The sequence below is a fragment of the Sciurus carolinensis genome, chromosome 4 (genome assembly GCF_902686445.1).
Source record: "Sciurus carolinensis chromosome 4, mSciCar1.2, whole genome shotgun sequence".
Lineage (NCBI taxonomy): Eukaryota > Metazoa > Chordata > Mammalia > Rodentia > Sciuridae > Sciurus > Sciurus carolinensis.
Genome location: NC_062216.1, coordinates 84061388 through 84085644, shown reverse-complemented (window position 1 = coordinate 84085644; position 24257 = coordinate 84061388). Strand labels below are relative to the sequence as shown.

The 24257-nt window shown below is 34.1% G+C and overlaps 1 protein-coding gene across 1 annotated transcript in view; it reads left to right on the top strand.

Moving 5' to 3' along the window:
• Lmo3 (LIM domain only 3) overlaps positions 1-24257 on the top strand; it is a 211133-nt gene that overhangs the window by 803 nt on the left and 186073 nt on the right. The window lies entirely within an intron of this gene.

The following is a 24257-nucleotide window of genomic DNA, read 5'->3' as shown; positions in this document are numbered from 1 at the left end:
TGAATCAGGAACTGTTTGTCTGTGGTAACTGAGAAAACCTACTACAAGGCTACATGTTTATGTATGAATTTTGGGTAGCTGTTCCTTTTAGGGGGCAGAAGATATATACATAATTATCAACATTCATCCAAATAATGTGTGTATACAAATGTTGATATATGCACATAACACATAATGTGCATATGCAAATATGCCTGTGTATACTGTGTATATATGCAACAACCTCACTATATATAAACAGATGTATATATGCACACACACATACACACACACACAGAGTCTAAATTTTACTCACCCCTTTTCTCCTCTATTAAAATTCCAAATGGCTAAGAGGATTTTCTCAATTTAGTCATACTTTTAATCTTCACTGAAATGAGTGATGACTTCTTATAATAAAAAGTTGACAGGCTTACATTGCGCACCGGTGGATTAGTTTCCCTTGGTGATGAGGTTTTCTTTTGTGCGCCGTGTGTCTGTTTGATGGAGGTTTAACAGAAAGCATTTTGGCAGAAATTGGATGCAGCAGGGATCATCTGGAGATGGCTGCTGTTCGATATTAACTGCACACAGTAACTTTTTTTTCCTTCTCCCTTTTTTTTTTTTTTATATTCTTCAGCCAGGTGACAGAGAGCCAAAACATTTTTCCTCTTGAAAGTGAAGATTTTTTTTCCTTTTTAAGAATAAAGTATCTGCCCATTCTGCAAACACCTCAAAATATTTAATGTGCTTAGGCCATTGTTTAATGTAAGCATGGTACAAAGCTTCCTTTGCAAGGAAGTAACAACACACAAATATCTGAAAGGTGTATTTCTAATAACTGGATGCTTTTGATTCTCCAGAAATCAGTAAGTAAACAGGAATTGGTTAAAGATTAAAATTAGGTGTTTCACAGCAGACACACACTGATACCTGCCTAAATTCAAAGAAAGTGACTTGTGGGTTATGATTTGCATTATTTACTCCCCATCCTCACCCCTTCTTGTAATTCCATTTTATTACTCATTGGAAGCATTGAAAGTCTCATAATAGAGACTTGCCAGATGTCAAATGTAGTGGAACATGCTCCAAGCATATGTATATATTTATACTTGTGAATATATGCACACAGAGCAAATAAATAACTAAAAGGATACATCCCATTCCACAGAAAAGCTCTGACCAGGTGGGTGGGAGCTCATATTCTCTAGTCCCTAAGCACTGCATGCAATGATTCAATGCACGTCAATCTCTGTTTGATGTGAAGATGCTAAACCTGAGAGCTAGTATGCAGCACAAATGAGCGTTTCCTTTAATGAAGGGATCTGTCTCTGTGTGTGTGCATTTAATGCAACAATTATGCTCTTCCATCTAATAGCAAATATTTATTGCTAAAAGAGCAATCTCATTTGAAAAATGTGAGAATTTAATTATTACTTTAATTCCCCAATAATAAAGAAAACCTTCAAGTCTGTTCACAGTGTGAAGTTCTTAGATCCTGGCAAAAGACTTATGATAAAGATAGGACAAGCCTAATCTGTACTTACCTCTGCTTCAGACAGCAGCAGTGACAATCCTGCCTGGCTTGTCAAGTTTCAAGAACTTGCAATCCTTAATTTAAACACTTGAGAGATCTATGGAGCCTGTCAGTCTGGTTAATTAAGCTCGGCTTCTTTTACCCCTCCTCTCCACCAAAACAAAATGTGGCTTTAAAAAAAAAAATGCCACTTAAGACTTTATCTACTGATTAAGCAAACAGGTCTAGTCTAAGTAGTGATCTGAGAAGACTTAAGTGGAACAGTTTTTGCTATTAAAGGGAGCATACTCTAAAATCTTACTGAAAGTGTCACAGATAGGTCAGCCTTAGCTTACTCTGCTTTCCTTTTTCAGAATTAATTACAGGAAATGCTGGATAATCCAAAGCAAGAAATGATACAAAAATGATGTGTGTATCAGAACCCATCTTAGTACTTAATGTCTTAGCATGGAAGTATTTGCTTTAGGAATATATGACACTAGGAGGGTGGTTAGAATCAGTTCTTTCTCATCCAGGAGAAGTGAGTTTCTGATCCTCTTTAATGGGAGAATGGTGAATGAGGAATTTACACCCTATAGAAAGGAGTTAAAAGATAAAGGGTTTCAAGTATATATATGGAAGTCTGTATTTAAAATATAAATGCAAATTTATGTTCACCTTAGAGTCCAGTAAAGAAGGCACCCTAAGTAAAGAGCCTAGCAACTGTCAAATGCCAATTTATATATCTTAATGTTAACGAATACTGAATAATCAATTTCAATTTACTTTCATTCAATGGCCAAATTCATTTTAGTATCTCAGTCTGTATTTCAATAATATACTCATAAATTTTTGCTTTTGTTGTAGATAATATTTATAACTGCATCTTCCCCACTTTGTCTTCATCAAATATTTAATGACTCCTGACTTCAGAGTTTGAAAGTCACGTATCCTCTGTCCTACTGTAGTCCCCGAGGCACAGTGATTCATTCCCTGTTATCTTGGATAGCTCAGTTCTCTCTCCTCTTCCCTAGAACATGAGTGATCGCCCTGGCTAAGAGACTGCAGTCAGCCCACCTGGCATGAAGCCCTCTTCAGCATTTCAGTTCCCCTTTCTAAATCCTGTGGGAATGTGTGCATGCCATTGCAACTGACGAGTTTTATCCCAAGGCCCCACTTCTAAAAGTCTTATTGTATTTGCCTGTTTGCTTTATTGGGTTTTATCTTGATTCCAATCTCTTCTCATTTTCTAATTACCATCAACAGAAGTTGAGTCACAGTTCATAGATAAAATTCTTAAGGATATAAGGATTATATACAATAATAAATCCTATATATCTTATGATTTGGGGGGAATTGTTGAGCAATGAAATCCAGAGGAATATTTTCCCTGAATTATAAGAACAAATTTAGGCAAAGATAAAAATGAGGAATTGACTAGAGTTTTGCTACGTATTTTTCCATGGAGGTGTTTGATCCCCTTGTCCCGTCAGTTCCTCCAGTTAAATGTACAGAAAACCAGGCTTATAATGATCAAAATAATGAAGGTTTGTTTATATCAGTTTGAAAGACACTCACTGGTAGCTGATACAACTCAAGTGCTCCAAATCTATACCCTCTTCAATGTGTGCAAAGTTATCCTCATGTTCACCTCACCTCTAATCCTGCTTTCACTAGTGGCAGACATTTGTAACTACTTACTTTTTAGTCATCAGGCATTAATGTGAGGTATCACTCAATTTTCAATTAGCAGGGATTCTACCGAATGTTACAATAGCAGTAATTAGATCATTTAGATCCACCACAACTGAAATTGCTCCAGACAAATCAGTGACTTGAGATAAAGTCACAGTGAACTCTTTTCCTATTGTACATTTTAAAAATAAGCAGACTCAATACTATCCTCATTATGAGAACATTATATTAGCATTTAAATTTGAAAGCTCATATGGTCTTTCCTGGGGTATAGTTTTGTGCTAATGATTCAAAATGGCTGCTAGAGTTCCAGATATCACATAATTTCCATGAAGTAAGAGGACAAAAGGGTAAATATTGCAATCCATATCATTTAAAGGAGGCTTAGATAAACAGTTTGGCTAGAACTTAGTCATGTGATCACACTTGGCATGTGATCACACTAAGACATGTAAATTTATTTATAGGCTACCATTTGTAGGGTTAAAAATTAAGGTTCCAATGCTAAGGAAGGAAGACTACTAACTAGCAACGTCTGTCATGATTCATAACCTTTCATTCTTGATAACCTTTCATTCTTAATAATTTCCACATGACTGAAACAACTATTTTGCAGCTACCAAATCTATCATGTTTTGATATAGTCAACATTCAAATGGTCCTTAAATTATGAATCACCCCTGGTTTGTAACAGCAACATTTTCATATCCTCAAACCAGTACCAAACATTCCTGAATTGATGTGAACAGAATCAAGTTGAATTGAATCAAATTGAATGAAATCAAATGGGCACGCACATTGATGTGGTCACACATTAGAAATATTTTTTATTTAATCAATCATTTTTTTCCATTTTCATTCAACCTTTGTCCTTGAGGTTCCAATGGTAAATATCTGTCATTTGTCCCATTGCCTTTTATAACATTATTTTCTCACTGATTTTATTTTTATTTAACTTTTTTGTCTTACTCCTAATGTGATTTTTCAACTAATACTTTTCCTAACTTGTTGCTTTTACACTTCTCAACTATGATACACTGCCAAACTGAATACAAACATATTCCTGACTAATGTATCATCCTATGAACATGTTTACTCTATGACCATGACTGTTGTATTTATAACAAAAACATACATGACCTCACTCCATCTATTAAATAATTATTTCATTTTTATGAAAGCATAGCTTTGTTCAAGTGAATGAAATTTGGTAAGTGGAAATTTCTAACTAGAGAAGACTCTACTTAAAATAATTAATGTGATTGTGTTATTCAGGAATATTTTGTTTTAAAGTACAGGAAAAACCATCCAACAAAGTCTTAAATAAGGATATTTAATAATCTCACATTGCAAGAAAAATGGAAGAGCAAGTTCAGGTGCATCTGATCAGTAAAAGCTTTAAATGACTCAAAATCTTTATTCTTTTTGCTCTTACCATCTTTAGCACTTCAATCTTTCATATTCTACTTATGACCTCACCTCATGGTGACAAAATAGTTGCTGCAGCTCTATTTAGCATATCTGAGTAAAAGGTAGGAAAAAGAAGAATACGGAATCGATTTGTCCCTTTTATTAGGAAATTTTAAAAATAGATCTGTTTACATCTTTTTTTTATATATAAATGTAACACAACTTTGAAAATGTTAGTTAACCTGGTACTTTATTTTAATATGTTGGCCACCAATGATGCCTTCCATCAATATAGAGCATATTTGAATGTAAACTTTTGAAGGTGGTAATCATCACCTTCATTTGGTGAGGTAAAGATCTGTTTACTAGAAACTTGTGCATCAGTGGGCTTTGTGAACAAGCTCTTAGTTTTTAAGATCAATATTTTATTTCACTTAGGATGATATTCTCCATTTCCATCCATTTACTGACAAATGTCATAATTTTATTCTTCTTTATGACTAAGTATATATACCACATTATATATATATATATATATATATATATATATATATATATATATATATATATATACCACACTTTCTTTATCCATTCATCTGTTGAAGGGAACCTAGTTTGGTTCCAAAGCTTGGCTATTGGGAATTAAGCTACTGTAAACATTGATGTGGCTGTGTCACTGAAGTATGCTGATTTTAAGTCCTTTGGATATAAACTGAGAAGTGGGATAACTGGGTCAAATAGTGGTTCCATTTCAAGTTTCTAAGGAATCTTCATATTGCTTTCCATAGTGGTTGCACCAATTTAAACCAATCCCCAACAAACAAAGTCCAAATGTTCTCTCTGATATGTGAATACTAACCCAAAACAAGGGAGGCTGAGAGGGGATTAGACAAAGGGGTGAAGGGAAGGGAGGGGGCAGGGGAATAGAGAAGACGTAGAATTAATCAGACATAACTTTCCTATTCTTTTATATTAATACATGACCAGGGTAACTTCACATCGTGTACAACCATAAGAATAGAATCCTAATTAGAATAAGTTATACTCCATGTATGTACAATATGTCAAAATACACTGTACTGTCATATATATCTAAAAAGAACAAATAAAAAAAATCAATATCTTAATAATCATCATTAACCCTGGCCTGTTCGGGGCAACTTTGTTACTAAGTAATCCACTAACTTACTTTGACTGGTGTTTAGCACCTTTTGAGATCATTTTTACATATTTTTTTTTTACATTGAGTTTTTTTTTTTAATTGCATTTGAAATAAACCACAAATCTACAAGATCTCATAAAGTAGATCTAAAACTCTGAATGTGAGTGGTATTTAAGAATTGTTACCTGCTGGATTTAATCAATTTCAAAATCAGCACTATTCCATTGCATGACATAAGTCTGAAATGACACTTAGATCATGGTGGACATGTTCAGAGGATGAATAGGACAAAGTCACTACCAGGCTGTGTCACACAAGTGTATGTATGTTCCTCACTTAGTGGTCATTTCCAGATAAATTCATTACTACTGTTCTTCCTCACATTTTCACTCAAGATTTGAAATAATCACCAATTATATCCTCAATTCTAAAATGGTGAGATTTGTAGATGACATTTTCTATACTAATGTATCAAACTAAGTGTGAATTAAGTTGCAATGATTGACTTATTAAATTAATGACTTTCATCCACTTATACAGGACAAGTAGAGAATTTCCTGGAGTTTTATTATTTGCTAAGGTATCATAAATCACACTAAACTCTAATGGAATAAAGTATTTTCTATATTTATAAATCATTTTTCCTCTTTTGAAGGATATAACCAATCAGTAAAAGCATAGCATCTTTTCTAGTTTTAGATTTTATATTTAGGCCTATCATTCATTTTGAATTGATTTTTTTATATGGTAGTAGATATGAATGTAAACTTATTTTTATCTGTGAATGTCCAATTGTTTTGGCACCATTTGTTGAAAAGTCTATACTTCCTCTGATGATTCCCTTTATATTTTTGTTAAAAATGAGCTCTTGTATGTGTGATCTACTAATGAAGTTCCTATTCTATCTCATTGATATGTTTGTTTATTACTATATTATGTTGCTATATTATATACTATAACACTGTCTCAATTATGGTGTCTTTATAACAAGCATTGAAATCATGTAGTGTTAGTCTTTCAACTTTGTTTTTGTTGTTGTTGTTTTTCAATGTTTTGGCCATTTTATATCCTCTGCATTACCATTTAAATATTAAAATCAGTTTGTAACGTCTACAAAAAAAGGAAGAAAAAAAAACCCTCTTCACTAGATTTTGATTGTGATTGTGTTGAATCAGCAGATCAATTTAGGAAAAACTGAAATGTTAACTATACTGGATCTCCTAACCCATGAATATGGTATAGGTTTCCAATTATTTAGGTTTTTAATTTCAACAGTATTTTGTATTTTTTGGTGTTAAAGTCTCACACATTTCACAAGGTTTGCTAATAAGTATTTTATTTTTGTACTATAAACAATGATTTTAAATTTTTATTTTCTGGTTGCTTATTGCTACTATATAGAAATAAAATTGATACTTGTTTGCAAATCTTGTGTTCTCAAGATTGCTAAACTAACTTAGTTCTATTAGCATTTTGCCCATTCCATCAGATTTCTAAATAGACAATTATATTGTCTACAGATAAAGACAGTGTTATCTCAGCCTCGTAATTTTTGTAAAATATAGGTTAGAACCTCCTTATAAATTTGAATATAAGTTGTAAGAGTAAAGCCCTGGTTTTGTTGCTGATCTTAGAAAAAAATGCATTTACTATTTCACCATTAAATTAGCTACTAGTTTTTTGTAGATGGCCTTTATCAGATTGAGGAAGATCTTTTTATGCCAAGTTTACTGAGAGGTTTTTTTTTTTTGTTTGAGTTTTTATTTATTTATTTTTTCTCACTCGAAGTGCTGGGGATCAAACCCAGGTCTCCATATTACTGACAGCTTTTATGAGAAAGAAATAAGACTGTGAAATTAATATTATTTTCCTGAAGTGTTGGGAAGAATTCACAATTCAATACATCTAGAACTGGAATTGTCATTGTGGTAAAGTTTTCAAATACAGTTTCAAAATTTTAGTAGGTTATCTATTTCATTTTTTCCTAAGTGAGGTTTAACTCACAGAAGTCTTATTATATCTTTGCTGTCAAATTTATTGGTATAAATTTGTTAAACTATTGCCTACTTATCCTTTTGATTTCTAAATAAGCTGTGTTGATGTCACCTCTCTCATCCCTAATATTAGTAATTTGTATCTTCTCTCTTGTTTTTCTTAATACCTTTAACTGAAGTTTATCAGTTTTATGGATCTTCTAGAAGAACCAGCTTTGGTTTTAACTGATTAATCTCTGTTGGTTTTCTATTTCACTATCTTCCACACTTTCACCTTCATATGTTTTCTTGTGTTCTTACTTATTCATGCTCATTTGTTTTGCTTTTTTCTAGTTTCTTAAACAGAAGAGAGATTATTGAGATTCTTTTTTTTTTTTTTTTTTCTGAGTCATATTTATTTTTGGGGATCAGATCCTCTGCATAGTTCCACTTTGCTCTGGAGGTTAGTGCTTGTCACTTCAAAAGCTCTCTTGTTATACCAGTTTGTGTTATCTTTATGAGTATATCTTCATTGAGATTCTTTAGTGTAGGCATTTCCAGCTGTAAATTTCTCTCCAATTCTTTTTTAGAGAAATCCCACACATGATATGTGATGGTCTCATTTTCATTTCATTTAACACCTTTTCTAATTTTATCTTGATTTTTGTAAAGGATTACTTAGAAATATATTTAGTAGTTTTTTAAAGTGATTATCTTTTTAAAATCTTTAAATGAGAAGAGAAGTTTTGTGTACTTACCTATGTAGTTTCATTTTTACTCTTAGTTTATTTGTGGAGACCCACATTTCCATCACCTATTGTTTTTCTCTTTCCTAAGATAATTTCTCTGAGATGTCATATGGTGTGAATCTCCTATTGATACATCCCTTCTGCTTTTTTACACCAGCAAAAGTCTTTAGTTTGCCTTTAATTTCAAAATACATATTTGTTGGGTATAGAATTCTAGGTTGACATGATTTTTGTTTACATTTTTTTTCAGTACTTCACAGATATTTCACCACTGTCTTCTCACTGCTATTATATACTTACTGGAGAAACTTCTGAGATCCTTATCTTTGCTGTTTTTTGTATATAACATGTCCTTTTTCTTTGGAAAGTTTGTAAGACACTCTCTCTATTACTTGTTCTAAACAATTTGATTTTAATGCTCCTTTGTGTGTCTTTCTTACGTTTAGAGTTAATTGAGCTCTTAGATCTGTGGGTTTTGATCATATTTGGAAAATATTATAACTATTTCTTCAAATATTTTCTTGCCTTTTCCCTTTCTAGGCCTCAATTTACAGGTATAATAGATCATTTGAAGTTGTCCCTTAGTTTGTTGGTGATTTGTCTACTTTTCAAAATTCTCATTTCTCTCAAGTTTTGTTATGAAAATTTTCTTTTGCTGTGTTGTTTGTATCACTGTCTTTTTCTTAAATTTCCAATCTGCTGTTAATTCCATCCAATTTATTTTCATCTTAGTTTTCAGCTGTACAAGTTTGATTTTCTTTTTTATATATTTATTTTTTATTTATTTATTTTTTCTAGATGTAAGTGTCAATAGAGTATATTTTGACACATTATACATATATAGGATAAGTAAAACTTGTTCCAATTAGGGCCCCATTATTGTAGTTTTACATGATGTGAAATTACATAGGTCTTGTATTCATATATAAGGATAGGAAAGATATGTACAATTTATTCTGCTGCCTTTTTTTTTTTTTGAACACATAAAATGTCTTCTAATAGTTGTTTTAGGTCCTTATCTACTAATTTAAATATTTCTATCATTTCTGAATCAGTTTCAAACAGCTGATTTACTCTCTTCTATATCATATTGTGTGTGTGTGTGTGTGTGTATGTGTGTGGTATGCCTGATAATTTTTTGTTGGAAGTCAGACATTATAAATTTTACATTTTTAATGCTAGATATTTTGAATTTACATATTTTTTAAAATCACTTCCTTTGAGTATACAGTTAATTTACTTAAAAATAGCTTGTTACTATCAGGGTTATCTTTTAGGAATTTTTTGGTGTGTGTCAGGGGCAATCATTAGTTGTGGCTAATTGTCCCTACTAAGAATTCAAGACCTTTCTGAGTACTCCAGTAAATACCACAGGTGGTTTAATGAGGTCTTTCAATTTGTAGATGAGAACAGGCCCTGATCCCAATCCTTGGTGAGCATCAGATACTATTTCCTTTAATTCTTCTTAGTGGTTCTTTCCTTGACCTCCTCAATGTTCATTTGAAGTTTTAAAATCATTTTAAAAAGAAATTTTAGTTTGACATGTCTAAATCTACTAAAAGAAAAGTGTCTATGTTAATGAGTAAGATTAAGAGTCCCCCCTGTATTACCAACCTGTCCCCTAAGGAGTCCTGTAACCTGAAGAGTTTCATGCAGCTGTGCATGAATACCCAGTCTTCACCCATGCTCTGTGCACATCATTTGCAGACAGCACCAACTTGAGAACTCTCTTAGGTTTAGAGGTGCACACAGCTGGAATAAAGTCTGCTTTGAGAAGCTTGGGCCTGGGGAACAGGGTTTTACTTGCCTGGAAACAGAGTTGGAATCATTTGTGTAAAAAGGTCTGGGGCTATGAGTATGTAGAATGTGGCATAGAAAGGTTAGCATAGGCCTTTGAAACACACATCACGTTGTCCCTGAGGACAGTTTAATCCCTGACAGAATGGAACTCTCTTGTTTGTATATAAGAACATTATTTTTTATTATCCATATAGAACTGGTGTATTCCTTGGTTTAACATTTACACCTCTGTATAACCCAGTATATAAATATACTTGTGTAAGAATATATAACTGAAAACACTTATATTCAAATATATCAGGAGACTACCCCTATCTCCTCTTGGTCTGATGGTTCTCCCCCCAACACCAGCCAACCCCTTCTCCAGTCAGGACCTTCAGTCTTGATAAGAAATGCAAGGACTTTCCCTCCAGCTCCATAACTCTAAGGACTGGTCACACAGTGACAGCGGGGCAACTGTTTTCTAAACTAAGTTTCTGCTCTTTTCTCCTAGACACAAGCTTAGCTCACAGGATGAAAATCAATCCTCTCATTCTAAATTATTTACCAGTGTGACTATGGTACTTATTATACTAATCATGACTGGCCTAAAAGATAAGTCATCTGTTTTTAAATAGTGACAAGTTTTGAGAAGTTTTATTTTTAGTGAGGGCTAATTGTAAAAAAACAAAACAAAACAAAAAAAACTTGCCCTTGATGACACTTGAACTTTTAGAGGGTCACGGTAAATGCAGTGAATGCAAGAGCAAAGGAAAGAAGGGGGCATCTCAGTTACTGTCTGCAAAGAAAGCAAATCGAAGGCTGCATGAACTAAAGAAGCAAACTGTGTTATTCATTTGGTTTGTTCTGAACATTACTTCTCACTGAAACAGATTTTAGACTTGCCCCCATGACCTGCATTAAGGATATTCATATTTTCTTTCCCTGAATGCCAAGGTATCCCCTCACTGTGCCTTTAACAATTCTGCATTTGTCACAACAGATAACCTGTTTAGAATAGCGAGCACAATCTATTTCTCTCCTTTTCCTTAATTAGTCAGAAGTCTTGCTTTGTAAGCATTAGGTTGCTTCTCCTCTGCTCCCCAAAAAGGTTGCCTAATGGTGAAGAATTTTAATCTTTTCTATTTAAGGAATTTGTGGTTTTAAGTTTAGCCCGCTGGCCTCTGTATTTATCATTGCTGAACTCAGCTCTCCTGATTGCTAAGAAGGCTTTCTAATGTTTCGTTTCTCCATCTTTCTTAAAAATAACAACATTGCTCTATAAAGGAGCTAATGCTCTCCTTGAGCAAATGGAAAGTATCCCACATCACCCCAAAACACATTCTTCCCAATACAAAGTGTATAAATGGACTCTGAGCAATGTTACACTTTTTCCCTGATTTCCTTTAAAAATGTATTCTACTGTTTTCATATAGCCACCTGCTATTTTTGCTTTATTGTGACCAGAAGGTTGAAAGGTGTTGCTTTTAAATATCTTGAAAGTTTTCCATTGATAAGAAAAGGTAGTAAAAGCACTTTAAAGTGAACAGTAGCACACACATAACAAATCAGGCATTTTGATACCATCTAGGTTCACGCCACATGGTATGAGGAACTCTGGCGATTATGATTTAGCTGGGCTCCTAAGCTGTGTAGAAGAAACATGGCAGAGATTTAGTGTTGTTGTAGTTACTGAATAGGTCATGAGTGCCATTGTATGTGCATGTATGTATGTGGAATGTTTCTGTGTGTCTGTGTGTGGTGGGATGCAAGAGTGATTTAAATACAAAATAGCCAATGTTCTGTTGTACAATTATTCTGAATAAATAAATCCGAAGAAAATGTGCAAATGATGTTAGTTAAAAAATATTTCTCTTTTTATAGGGATGACACATTAGCTATTCATGTATATAGCATATTACTGGAAAATAATTATTTCATCTTTCCAAGGGAAAGCATTTTATGGACTCCATATTCTATTTCACTTTGTCTAAAAGGCTACAGAAATAGATACCAAGATCTGACTACTCACATAGACCAGCAGCAAAGATCACTGACTGAAGATCGAACGGGAGAGAACTGGGTTTGAAATCAAAAACTTGCCATTGATCAAGTCTTTATTAGTCTGGGACAAGGGTTTATAAACATCTCGTTTTTCCATAGCATGGACTAAAGAAAATGATGTCAGATTAGGAGGATGCAGGAGCAGAGACCATATCTATTCCTAGAATTAACTATGCACCTGCTTCTCCTGTTCAACTGTTCTCTACAAAGGTACAGAAGAAGAGCCCAGCAATTCTGACCATGTGAGTCTGAAGACTTTAGAGTAAACTTTTATCTGGTTCTCATACTCCTGAACAGTGTAGCTATAACTTTAAGAAATACTTTAAAATGGGAGGTGGGGTAATACATGTATATTTGTGGCATTATTACCTCTGACTTCAAATGTAAAGCAGTTTTTTAATGTTATTTCCTCTGATTATTTTTGTTTATTTTTTCACAATAGTATGTATAAGTAGGTAGGATTTGAGTATGTCTGGAGGAAAAAAAATCCTTTTAAAAATTAGGCAATAGAAGTTAAAAGATGGTTTGAGGTCATGTTTATTTTACAGGGTGTTAAATAAGCACAACTTGGGATGATATGCCATGACCCCAAAATAGTAAACACATTTCTGTGGATTTTGATGAAAATGTTTTCTTGATGATTATTCATTGAGGCCATCATACAGTCTTATAATCAAGATTATGTTGATCAAGATGATGCAGAAGACATGGGCTGTTCATTAAAGAATGCAGTTTGGGAGAGAATAAAATTTTCTGAAACAAAACAGGTCATATACATGTCAATTGCTTTGCTCTTAGACTCAGTGGGCTGGGGAGGGGGATGATGTCATAAGTAGTCAGAGCAAACTTATATGTAAAGATTGAGATATGTTTGTATCTATGAAGAAGGGGCATTAATCTTTATCTAAAAAATGTGTTGGCAAGTTAATATTTTTCCCTAGCATATTTAGAGGAAAATAGAAGTACAACCACATTCTTTAAACACAGCCATAGGCCAACTCTGCAAATGAGCAACTCTAATGTGAAAACACTTTCAAAGTTCCAAATGAGTTGTCCCTGAGGTAATAAAGAGGGGACATTTTACAGTATGACAGTATGTAAGACAGCATTGTCAGCTGTAGTTTATTTAAGGCACGAGGCCTGTAACAGGAAAATAATGACTTTAATAAAATTTACTATTGACTTTGTAGGCTAAAATCTTTCTGTCATCAGGAATACAGAAAAACAACCTGTCTGCAAACCCTTCAGTTAAATATATTCCTTTAATATTTCAAAGCAACTTGATTTTTTAAATATACATGCTACTTCAGAAGACACTCTAGTAGGGTGGAAATTAGTATTTTTAATAGAAAGTTGGTATTGCTTACATAAGGAAAATATTGGTAATGACCTATGACACTGTCAACAGAAAGCAACATTTGAGGAAACGGCAAAAGCAGTTAATGCAATTCCTTGAAATACCGTATAGAGCTGTGTCACGAATGAATGATTTATAAATTACCCAATGTCCTTCTCATCTGAAGGATATCTTTTAATCATGCAGTATAGTTTCTCAGTGAGAACCCCAAAGAGCGTGCTTGGTATACATGAAATCTACAGCATGTTAACGAGGTTGGGGTCATTTCTGAAAATTGGGGAAAGTGGGAAAACATATGGTCTGATTTTTTTACTCTCCAGCCAATTTGATTAAATGCGGTATAGATTGTTTGTGGTGTGTAAGAGAGGTCATGCCCATTATATGAAAAGCCGAAGAAATTCCATTCCTTTAACGTTTTACATAGTTAAAATAAACTGTGGTAAAAAGTTTCCCAACAGTGTATGACAGCTCAATTTAGAGGTGAAGCCTTTTAATAAAGCCTCATGAAATGAATACTTTGGTTTATGCACTCTGTTTGTGTTTCCCACCGGAGTGCTTAGCATTATGAAGCTGTGGTTACTTGCTTTACTACTGCAGAATAACATCATGAAAAGAGAGACCAAAGCTTTGTATCAGAAAATATCCAGAGTGAGTAGAAATGCTGATGGAGGAACCTTAATTTAGAGCTAAACTGCTTTCCTATTTGCTTTTAACATGCTATTGTAAAGTATATTGGCTTGAATTACAGGATATTATTTAAACAAAGGGAAAAATCCACAGGGGTTTTTACACATTAACCTATAGCTATTTCAAGGGAAATTATGAACTTCAGAATCATATACTAGTAAATTTTTCTAAGCTTTAATAAAATAACTTGAACTGGAGCATGCTTTTCTGAATTAAGCATGTATATTGGTATTATTTTGAAGAGAAAGATGGCAATGGAAAAAATAAAAAGTTCATATGTATGAAGATTCTGGCACCAACACACTATGTGAAGACAATTTTACTTCAATACCATAGGATCTCATGGGAGATAGCCTGGTGCCTTAAACCAATTAAATGTTCAATATATTAACATTAGCAGACATCAGTGTTTTCAAGAGCAGTCTTCCATTTGATCCTCTTTTGTTTTCTAGTTGTGCTTTCTGGCTCATTCTGCAACTGTTCCTAATGTGAGGGATGAAATCAGAAAAGTTCTAAACCTTAACATCTAGAATTTCTGAGTATTTGACCTGACTACAACTACTGTAAAATTTCATTAGATATTTTGTTCTTACCTACATGATTGTCATGATTGTCAGAGGTGTTTTGAGCATGGTGTGCAAATACATGCAAAGTATGTGGATACTTATCCAGTTGCAGATGCTCAGAACTCCTGGGGAATCTAATAATATGCATCATTTGCTGCAGTGGGTAAGGCACCATGTCCTGAGATGATGTGACTTCTGTTCACTGGTCACTCATTTCCCAAATGTACCAAGTGGGAGTTAGTGGTATTCATGATTTGTTTTTTCTCACAGTCTTTAATGACTTGGGAATGTAGCTGAGAGCCAAATTGTTAAGTAAAGAAAATAACTATCAATTGCTTAGCTACACAAATGCAGGTAGACTGAGTCCTCTTAATTATACCACAAATTCACCCCGAAGGGATGTAGGTAGCATATAAGGGAGATATCTTTGGTCATAAATGGGACTGACATTACTATTAAAGAAAGTTATGATGTAACTACAAACATGAATATAATTCTTATCTAGGGTCTTGGGGTTTTGCTCTCTAGATGCATAGAGTATACTGCAAGTTCTAAGGATTGTCCTTATATAGTTCCCTAAGATTTTTTGACTCCAAGATTTTTAGGTAGGGTTGAATAACGTAATAATTTTGCTCCCTAGTTAATCTCTAATGTGATCTACAGTCCTATATCTATGTATAATTTTTGGCTGGTCAACTTAAGGCAACAATAACAAAAAAATCCCACAAATAATTATATGAATATAGACCAAGAAAAACTTTGCTCTGTTTATTCCTTCAGCAAATATCGGATTTTATTTCCTAGGCATGGATTAGAACAGTGGCCCAAACACAGTCTCTGTCCCAGAGGAGCTTATTTTTTTATTGAAGATACACAATAAGTTAACACATGTTTCAGGTAGTAAAAATGGGATGTGAGGAAGAAAGAAAGGAAATAAGGAAGGAAGGAAGGAAATAAGGAAGGAAGGAAGGAAGGAAAGAAGGAAGGAAGGAAGGAAAGAAGGAAGGAAGGAAGGAAGGAAGGAAGGAAGGAAGGAAGGAAGGAAGGAAGGAAGGAAAGAAGGAAGGAAAGAGAGGAGAGTAGGACCAGGGGTAGGGATATAGAGAGCAAAGTTTGAGAAGATAAATGAGGCAGTTAGGGACTGGCATCTCCTTCACACAGGGCAATGAGATAATATGGGGTGGAATGTCACCCATCTGATCCACCAGATAGTTCACTTGGGCAAAAAGAAAGATGAATAAATCCATCTGTAGGATCCTTTCAATAACCCATTCACAGCAAAATCTCAAAGCTGCCAAGAAACCTATCTCAGTGAGGAAACATCATTTTTAAAATTAGTATTCAAGCCAAACAAGTTAATTTGGGTTACATGGTTCTCAATCTAATCATTAATCATATAAAGTAGTGGAGTTATGAGGGGTATTGGCACATCAAATGAATGAGGTTTTTAAAATACATATCACAATTTTAAAGATCACAGAGTAAAGGTCCTAGCACAACACTCAAATGTTGTTGTAATAGATTTTGTTACAGAATACGTTGCTAACCATATTACCAATCCATAAGATTTAAATATCGAACCTCGAGGCCAACTGTTCTGCAGGGAATTAAGGGCAGACAAGGAAACTGTGAGAGAGAAGACCTGTGTTTAACTTATTACTCTGACTGGGAATTTTTATTTTGTTTTCTTCTGCTATCCAAATGATCCTATATGGTAAAAGAAGTCCTTAAATTTTGCAACATAAGATTCACAATTTGTGTGTTGTATCTTTATGCTAGGAACACATATAAATTAGGTGAAGTTTGGTTTAGATGCTTGAGATGTTTAGAGGTAAAAATGTGTTCAATTCCTAACTCAAAATAGGCATTTAAAATACTAGGTTAGGCTTTGGAGAAGCTAAAGCAACTTGTGAGTCTTGAAAAGTGTGTTACCAATGACTGAGTAAATGGCTACTTGGTACTGAGACAAAAGCAGACAAAGCCTAACTGTGTACCTCTCAGCCTGTTCCTTTGGGAACAGAAAAATTCAACTATGGAGACACTACAAAAAGAAGAAAAGATTTTACTATATGAAATTTTTAGCAATTAGAAACATTATTCCTTTGATAGAAAAATAGTTTATATTTTCCTCAGTTTCTTCCCACATTTGTTATAATGGACATTTTACCTATTTTTTAAAATTACCTACTTTGACAGAGCCCATGGTTCTTTGTACAGTCTACTATCCCCTGATATTCATTTTTCATAAATTAACAAAAAGTCAAATATTTAACCTAAATCCAAACTGCTTTTGTAAGAGAATAATAGCAATAGTTAATATATATGAATTAATCATTAAGTTTATTCAAATCTACATTGCCTCTAAAAAACATCTCCACTTTATAGGTGAAGTGATGAAAGATTAGGAAGGATAAGTACTTTGCACTAGTCACACAACTAGTAGAAACATGAGTGAAACTTGAACCAACTCTCTCAGACTGGGAATTGTACTGTTTAACCAATTAATGTGCTACCTCAGATCATATAAATGACTAAGTTACTAGAAAACTTCCACCTTGAAATTCCTTGCTTGTGTTAGTAGTAAAGTTGATTTTCGCAAATGAACAAATACCCTTTTAGTTTTTAGAAAAATGGTAACATATTTTATACCCCCCAAAAATAGAAAGTATACCTACATTATGTATCATAAAACTACTGAAACACTGAGGGAAGCCTCGTTTTCCTAATGAGGATGGTGTCTCCCCCTAGGGGGCATTTTGAAATTTTGCAAGGGTAGTTTTTGCCACAGTGGGGAAGGGCCAGTACTAGCTGGCATTTGAGGAATGGAGACTAGAATGCTACATGCCTTGAAGAGTAGGAAAGTCCCATACAGTGAAGTATGTTTTCTTACAGTTTTCACAAATTTTAAATACCCCATGGGAAATCCATACAGGGAAAATGAATATTTACAATTATCTGAGCCTAGAACTTGCCACTATTTTACATATGCAATTTTTACATAGATTGGCTTTTTCTAAAATGGTGACGATCTATGAAAGATTTTACTTTATTTAGTCTGGAATTTTATCAAGTATTGGTCAACATCACTGGAAATCATTTCAGTCACCTATGATAATGATGCTCAAGATATCTGAATCACTCCTTCTTGGTCACAGATGGACATGATTCGAAGAATATTTGAGGCATCTTTAAACAGTATTATAAGATAATATTAATAAATAGCCAAGATATATGAAAAGCAGTTATGGCACTAACAAAGGCTATTAGCATGCTATTATTCATATTCATACTTAAATTAATTTATTGTGTAATAGAGATTACAAAAATTACATATTGGAATTATTTAGTTATTCTTATGTTGTCAGAGGTTTTCTACTCTTATTCTGAGACTATACATGTAGGCATATCACAAAACTATATCATTTTATGTACTAGTTTCTTATTCTGGGCCATTCTCTGTCCCCTGTCAACTATCAAAGACTAGGGATATCAAGGTCTATGCGAGCACTAAAATCTGAAACTATTTCTTGACATATGGTGAGAATTCAGGGTAGATGGCATGCTTTGTGTGATTATTTAACATTATCTCATCCTGTGTTTTAGTAAGGGGAATAATTTTACAATAAAATCATACTTCTGTATTTTGAAGTGATTTTATCTTTGTATAAATCAACAGAGTTTCCTACTGTCTCTTTTCACATATAAATAATCTTGCTTTATTAGTACTTACCCTAATTTTTAAAATCTGGTGTCCACATGATGATTGACTCTCTTATTTTGCTGTGCTTTCTACTGAGAATGCCATTTAAAAAATATCCATATGAATAAAGGACACCTTGGGTTGAATGAGGTTGAACCATGAGCTAGACTCAAAAGCCAAAGTAAATAGGAAATTAATAATTTAGACTCTTATAATAAGAAAGTCTTGCCAGATTTATGTTTTTAACCATTGATGTGGAGAAAAACAGAATGACAAGAGGAAAAATATATACAGTTGGTTCTAAACAAATGCTTCTGTAATAGTCACCCTTGATGGTCAATTACGCAAGATATACTAGATTGCTCCAGTTACAGGGCATTCTGTTCTGTTTTATTGGAGCATTCAAATAATAATTGAATGCTGTACATTACACATGTCACAAGCAGTATGCCAGAACACCTTTTAGGGTTTCAGGTTTGACTTCCACATTTTCCTATGATAGATACACATACAGAAACAATAACTATTTTTTCAGAAAGAGATACTTCAGATATCACATATAGAAGAAAGTTGTATTTATCAATTTTCTCTTTTTATTTATTTGTTTTGCTGTGCTGGGATTGAACTGAGGGTCTTGAATAGTATATTTTTTAATTTTCAAACTCAGACTAGTTTTGTTAAAACAGAAGTAAGTTTAAAAATGAGACTGTATGAATAAGCAAGCAATTTTGCAACTGATAGCTGAGGTTGCACTCATCTATTTAAATATATTTTCCTTTTATCAATCTATGGGATTCTGGAACTGGTTATCACTTCAAACCGATAAAATTTGGATGGCACTATTTGAGCAGTCTCAAATCTTTGACCTGCCTTGGCATGCAGTTGCAGGATAAAGTTAGCTTTACTTTCCTTAAATGAACAGACACAGTCTTTTTTCAATCCCTGCTCATTACCCCTAGAATCATTTTGAGCCAATTCATAGCCGCTGCTTTGCTATATATATCACTCTAAATCACGGGTATAAAAAATAGTATGGAGGGAAAATTTTTTAAATGGTAGCAAAATGTCAGTTTCAAGGGGTGTTAAAAGGAAATTTAATCAACTTTCAACACATTGAACACCACCTTGGCATTAGACATCATAGATTTCCTTCTTACCTCCCAACTTCTGAGGCTTATTATTAAATACTTTCATAGCAGCAAGATCACAAAAACATTAGACTGCTTGCTTACAGGTATATCCGACAGTAAACTTAAGGGACCCTACCAAGACTGGTAAAGCTGAAATCAGACCTGTGGGCTTTGTTCTGAAGCTTGGGCATGCACAGGATGAGATCTGATTCACTTTGCCTGCCAGCTTCATTCCTCCAGCCAGCGGGGAAAGGGAGCTGGGAGGATTGACACTTAGGAGCATCTCTTTTAACCTGTGTGCTGCACCTGACAGCTAAGCTGGGCAAGCAGAACCTGGCAGACAGCTAGGACCCTAGGTGTGGGGTTCCTGGGTTGATGTTTAGAAACTGGCATTTTAGCCATGTATTCTCTGAAATTTATATAAAATCAGGAGAATTATTTAAATTATTCATAGTACTGGCCACATCATTTACATAGTCCAGGAGAGAATGAAAACCCAGGGCCCCTGCTCCCAAGATTAAGAATTTCAAGGGGGCTTTAGGAGAGCCTAAGCCAAGTAAAGGAGCTTCTAAACACCTGGTCCTTCATAAATGCTCGAGTTGCACAACCACAAAACTGTCTCTGATTAGGTAATTGTTCTCTGACCAATACACACTAATATATTTGTAGCAGAAGACATCACTGTAATTATATTAACAGTTTAACAAGTGAATATATGTAAAGCTTACACAAATAACTTATTTTTACTGAACTTTTCCTTAAGTACAAATCAGGCCTAGGGCAAGGATAAAGGATCTAGATAAATAAAACTTTTTAGATTTTAAAATATCAGCCCATAACTGGGACAGTTTCAAATTTGACTAACATATGATCTATCAAGATCATATTTTTGAAAAGCCCTGCATAATGGAATGTTAATTTCTTTTAAATTCTTTTTCACAGAGTTTTTGAATAAATAAATCATAAATCATTTCATAAAATTTTGATATGCATGCTTAAAAAGAAAAATAACCTTTTTTCTCCTTTATGGGATATTTTTAAATCCTCTCCCAACCAAAGAAATCTAAGAACTGTAGATTTTCTTTATTTTGTGACCAAGGACATGAAAATTGGCTTTTGGGAATATTTGTAAACTATTTCCAATCTTTCAATGTTTGATAATTTGCCTGTTTACCAAAGTTGAACTAAATTTACTCATTCAGTATTTATCATTTGTTATATAAAATACTTCAATGTTTCATAATCTCATTTCTCAAAAAAGTTTATTACTTCAATAATAAAATTAATATTCCTTAGGAACTTCTTAAATTCTCTCAATACAGTAAAGTTTTAAAGGTCATTATAAGAAACCTGCCATTAAGAGAAAATACGTGTGCCTGGTCAGTTTCTAATTATATTGATTACAAATACCATTTCAATTTAAATATTTTTTACTAGTTGGGGTTTTTTTTAAGGAGGCATAGGTTAAAATGTTGGCATTATAATGGATGGGAGCTAAGGTCACTTTCAACTGAATGATTTAAAAAGAAGTGTGTATCCTCTTCATTCAATAAAAAAATTTTGATCCCCAGCAACACATAAATAGGAACATAAATGACATAAAACCTGGTTAAATGAGAATATATATTTTTTTGTGTGGGGAAACAAAGTCTGTTGGAGAAATAGGTTGAGTTTAAAGAAAATGTGCCCTGATAAAGATTCTGACAGGGTTTTGTGGGGACAGAGATGAGAGGCATCTAACTGATGCTGAGGTATGAGAAGACGCCTTATGTAGGATACAACACTTGGCCTGCAACTAGACCAACGTTTTGAAGGATGGGTAGCCAGTATGGCAGAAAACATGGGATATACATCCAGAGAGAGAGCAAGCAGGCTCATGTAAGGACACAGGTATGTACACAAAACCTGTCACCACCCAGGAACTGAAAAACGTATGTGTCCAGAGGTCTATCAGGGTGTGGCAGAAGTCAAGACTCAAAAAATGGCAGAATATGAAAGGATTTGTCCCTCATTAAGCAACTTTATTGTGAAGGCTTGAGAGAGTCATGGATGGATTTATTTGATTTATTCCCTCATGATTATGACATCAAAATATGCCTATTTTGAAAATTTGGAAATAAAGGAAATAAATCCCACATCTATATTTTAAACAGGGGATTGGCCTAATGATATTTGCATTTTAGAAAACATACAATTATTTAAAAGTATAGGGAATGGATTAGATAAGACCAGAATTAGGGAAACAAATTTCATGAAGTTCTTAGGTTATACTCTAAGATTCTATAAAAAGACATAAAATACAATGTTAAATGAGATTAAAGAACAATTTCTTTTGACTTAACAATCTAATTCCAAGATGGTTGTCTAGGTCAGGAGACAGCAATGCTCTAGAGTCATCCAGAAACTGGTCATTGGTACTTTTTCTTTACTATTTCCCAGCAGAAATGGGGAAGCAGAACAGTCTAGAAGTAGAATTCTGTCTCAAGAGATGACTCTGAAACACATCATTTCTGTTTGCAGAATATTGGGTTGACTTGGATGCACAGCTTGACCCTGCAATAGAATCTAGAAAATATGGTCACTCACTGATTAGCTGTAAAATCAAGAAGGAGGAAAGGTACTGAAAGAAAACTTAGATGTCTGCATAAATAAGGGCAATACAGTAAACTCTGAGAGAAACAAGTGACTGAACAAAGATACTGAGAATATAGAAATAGAAGTAGCTTTCACTAGGAAGAAAGGGAGGAAATTTCTGGATTTTGTGGGGGCCCCTTATGAAAGTAGAGGCCAAGGAATAGTATGAGTGTTCAGGGAAGAAAATACAATTATGCAGAGAGTAACATGAAGTATTAACTAAAGATGTCAGGCATATTAACATAGAAATCTAGAAACCCAAAGAGAAACCAGGGTAGAGATACACTTGGGAGATCATCAGAATGCGGGTGATAACTGAACCCAGGTATCTTGATGAGTAAGTAGGGCAGAAATTATGACTAGACACTGGGGAAACCCCAATGAAAGAAGAGTTGTAGAAAAGATGCAGGAGGGACATGAATAGGAGATTGAGAAGTAACATCAGGGAGGTAGATCAGGTTCCTCAGTCAGAGAGGTAGTTAAGGTCCAAATACAAATGGAGCCACCAAAGGGAAGTAGAAGAAAAAATTGATAGTGCAGAACACAGACTTTAGAATCAGATAGCTCTGGGTTTGAGTTCAGGTTCTGCCCTGTTAGTATTACACCATCTTAGAGGCCAAGGAATAGTATGAGTGTTCAGGGAAGAAAATACAATTATGCAGAGAGTAACATGAAGTATTAACTAAAGATGTCAGGCATATTAAACATAGAAATCTAGAAACCCAAAGAGAAACCAGGGTAGAGATACACTTGGGAGATCATCAGAATGCGGGTGATAACTGAACCCAGGTATCTTGATGAGTAAGTAGGGCAGAAATTATGACTAGACACTGGGGAAACCCCAATGAAAGAAGAGTTGTAGAAAAGATGCAGGAGGGACATGAATAGGAGATTGAGAAGTAACATCAGGGAGGTAGATCAGGTTCCTCAGTCAGAGAGGTAGTTAAGGTCCAAATACAAATGGAGCCACCAAAGGGAAGTAGAAGAAAAAAATTGATAGTGCAGAACACAGACTTTAGAATCAGATAGCTCTGGGTTTGAGTTCAGGTTCTGCCCTGTTAGTATTACACCATCTTAGAGGCCAAGGAATAGTATGAGTGTTCAGGGAAGAAAATACAATTATGCAGAGAGTAACATGAAGTATTAACTAAAGATATGATTCTCATTTCATTTATTAACTTAACAAAAATTCATTGAATTCTTACTGAGAGCTTAGACCTGCATAGGGTTCTAGGAATATGGTAACTGAATAAAGAAAGCAAGCTATAGACTATACTCTTTAAGAATTTAAACATAAATAGTGAAACAAAAGTTTTTAAGAAAATATAAGAATCATGTAAATAAATATGTATATATGTGATACAGGATTAAAGGAAATGTTCTAAGATGTTATGAGAAATTATAAATGCTGTCACTGGCAAAATTGGGTGTTTTAGTCAGTTTTTTTTGTTTTGTTTTGTTTTGTTTTTGTTTTTGTTTTTTTTTTGTTTTTGTTTTTGTTTTTGTTTTTGATGCTGTGTCCAAAAGACCTAACAAGAACTATTTTAGCAGAGGAAGTTTGTTTGGCACTCATGGTTTCAGAGATCTCAGGTCCACATATGGTCAGTTCCATTGCTCTGGGACAATGGTGAGGCAGAACATCATGGTAGAAGGGCATGGTGGAGGAAAGCAGCTCAGGACATGGCAACAAGGAAGCAGAGAGAATTCCATTCACCAGGAACAAAATATAAACCCCAAAGGCATGCCCTCACTGACCTACCTCCTCCAACCACTGTCTGCATTGCCTACAGTTACCAAACAGTTTATCCCTACCAGAGAATAAATGTACTAATTACGTTTAGTATAATTTCACCTCTGAA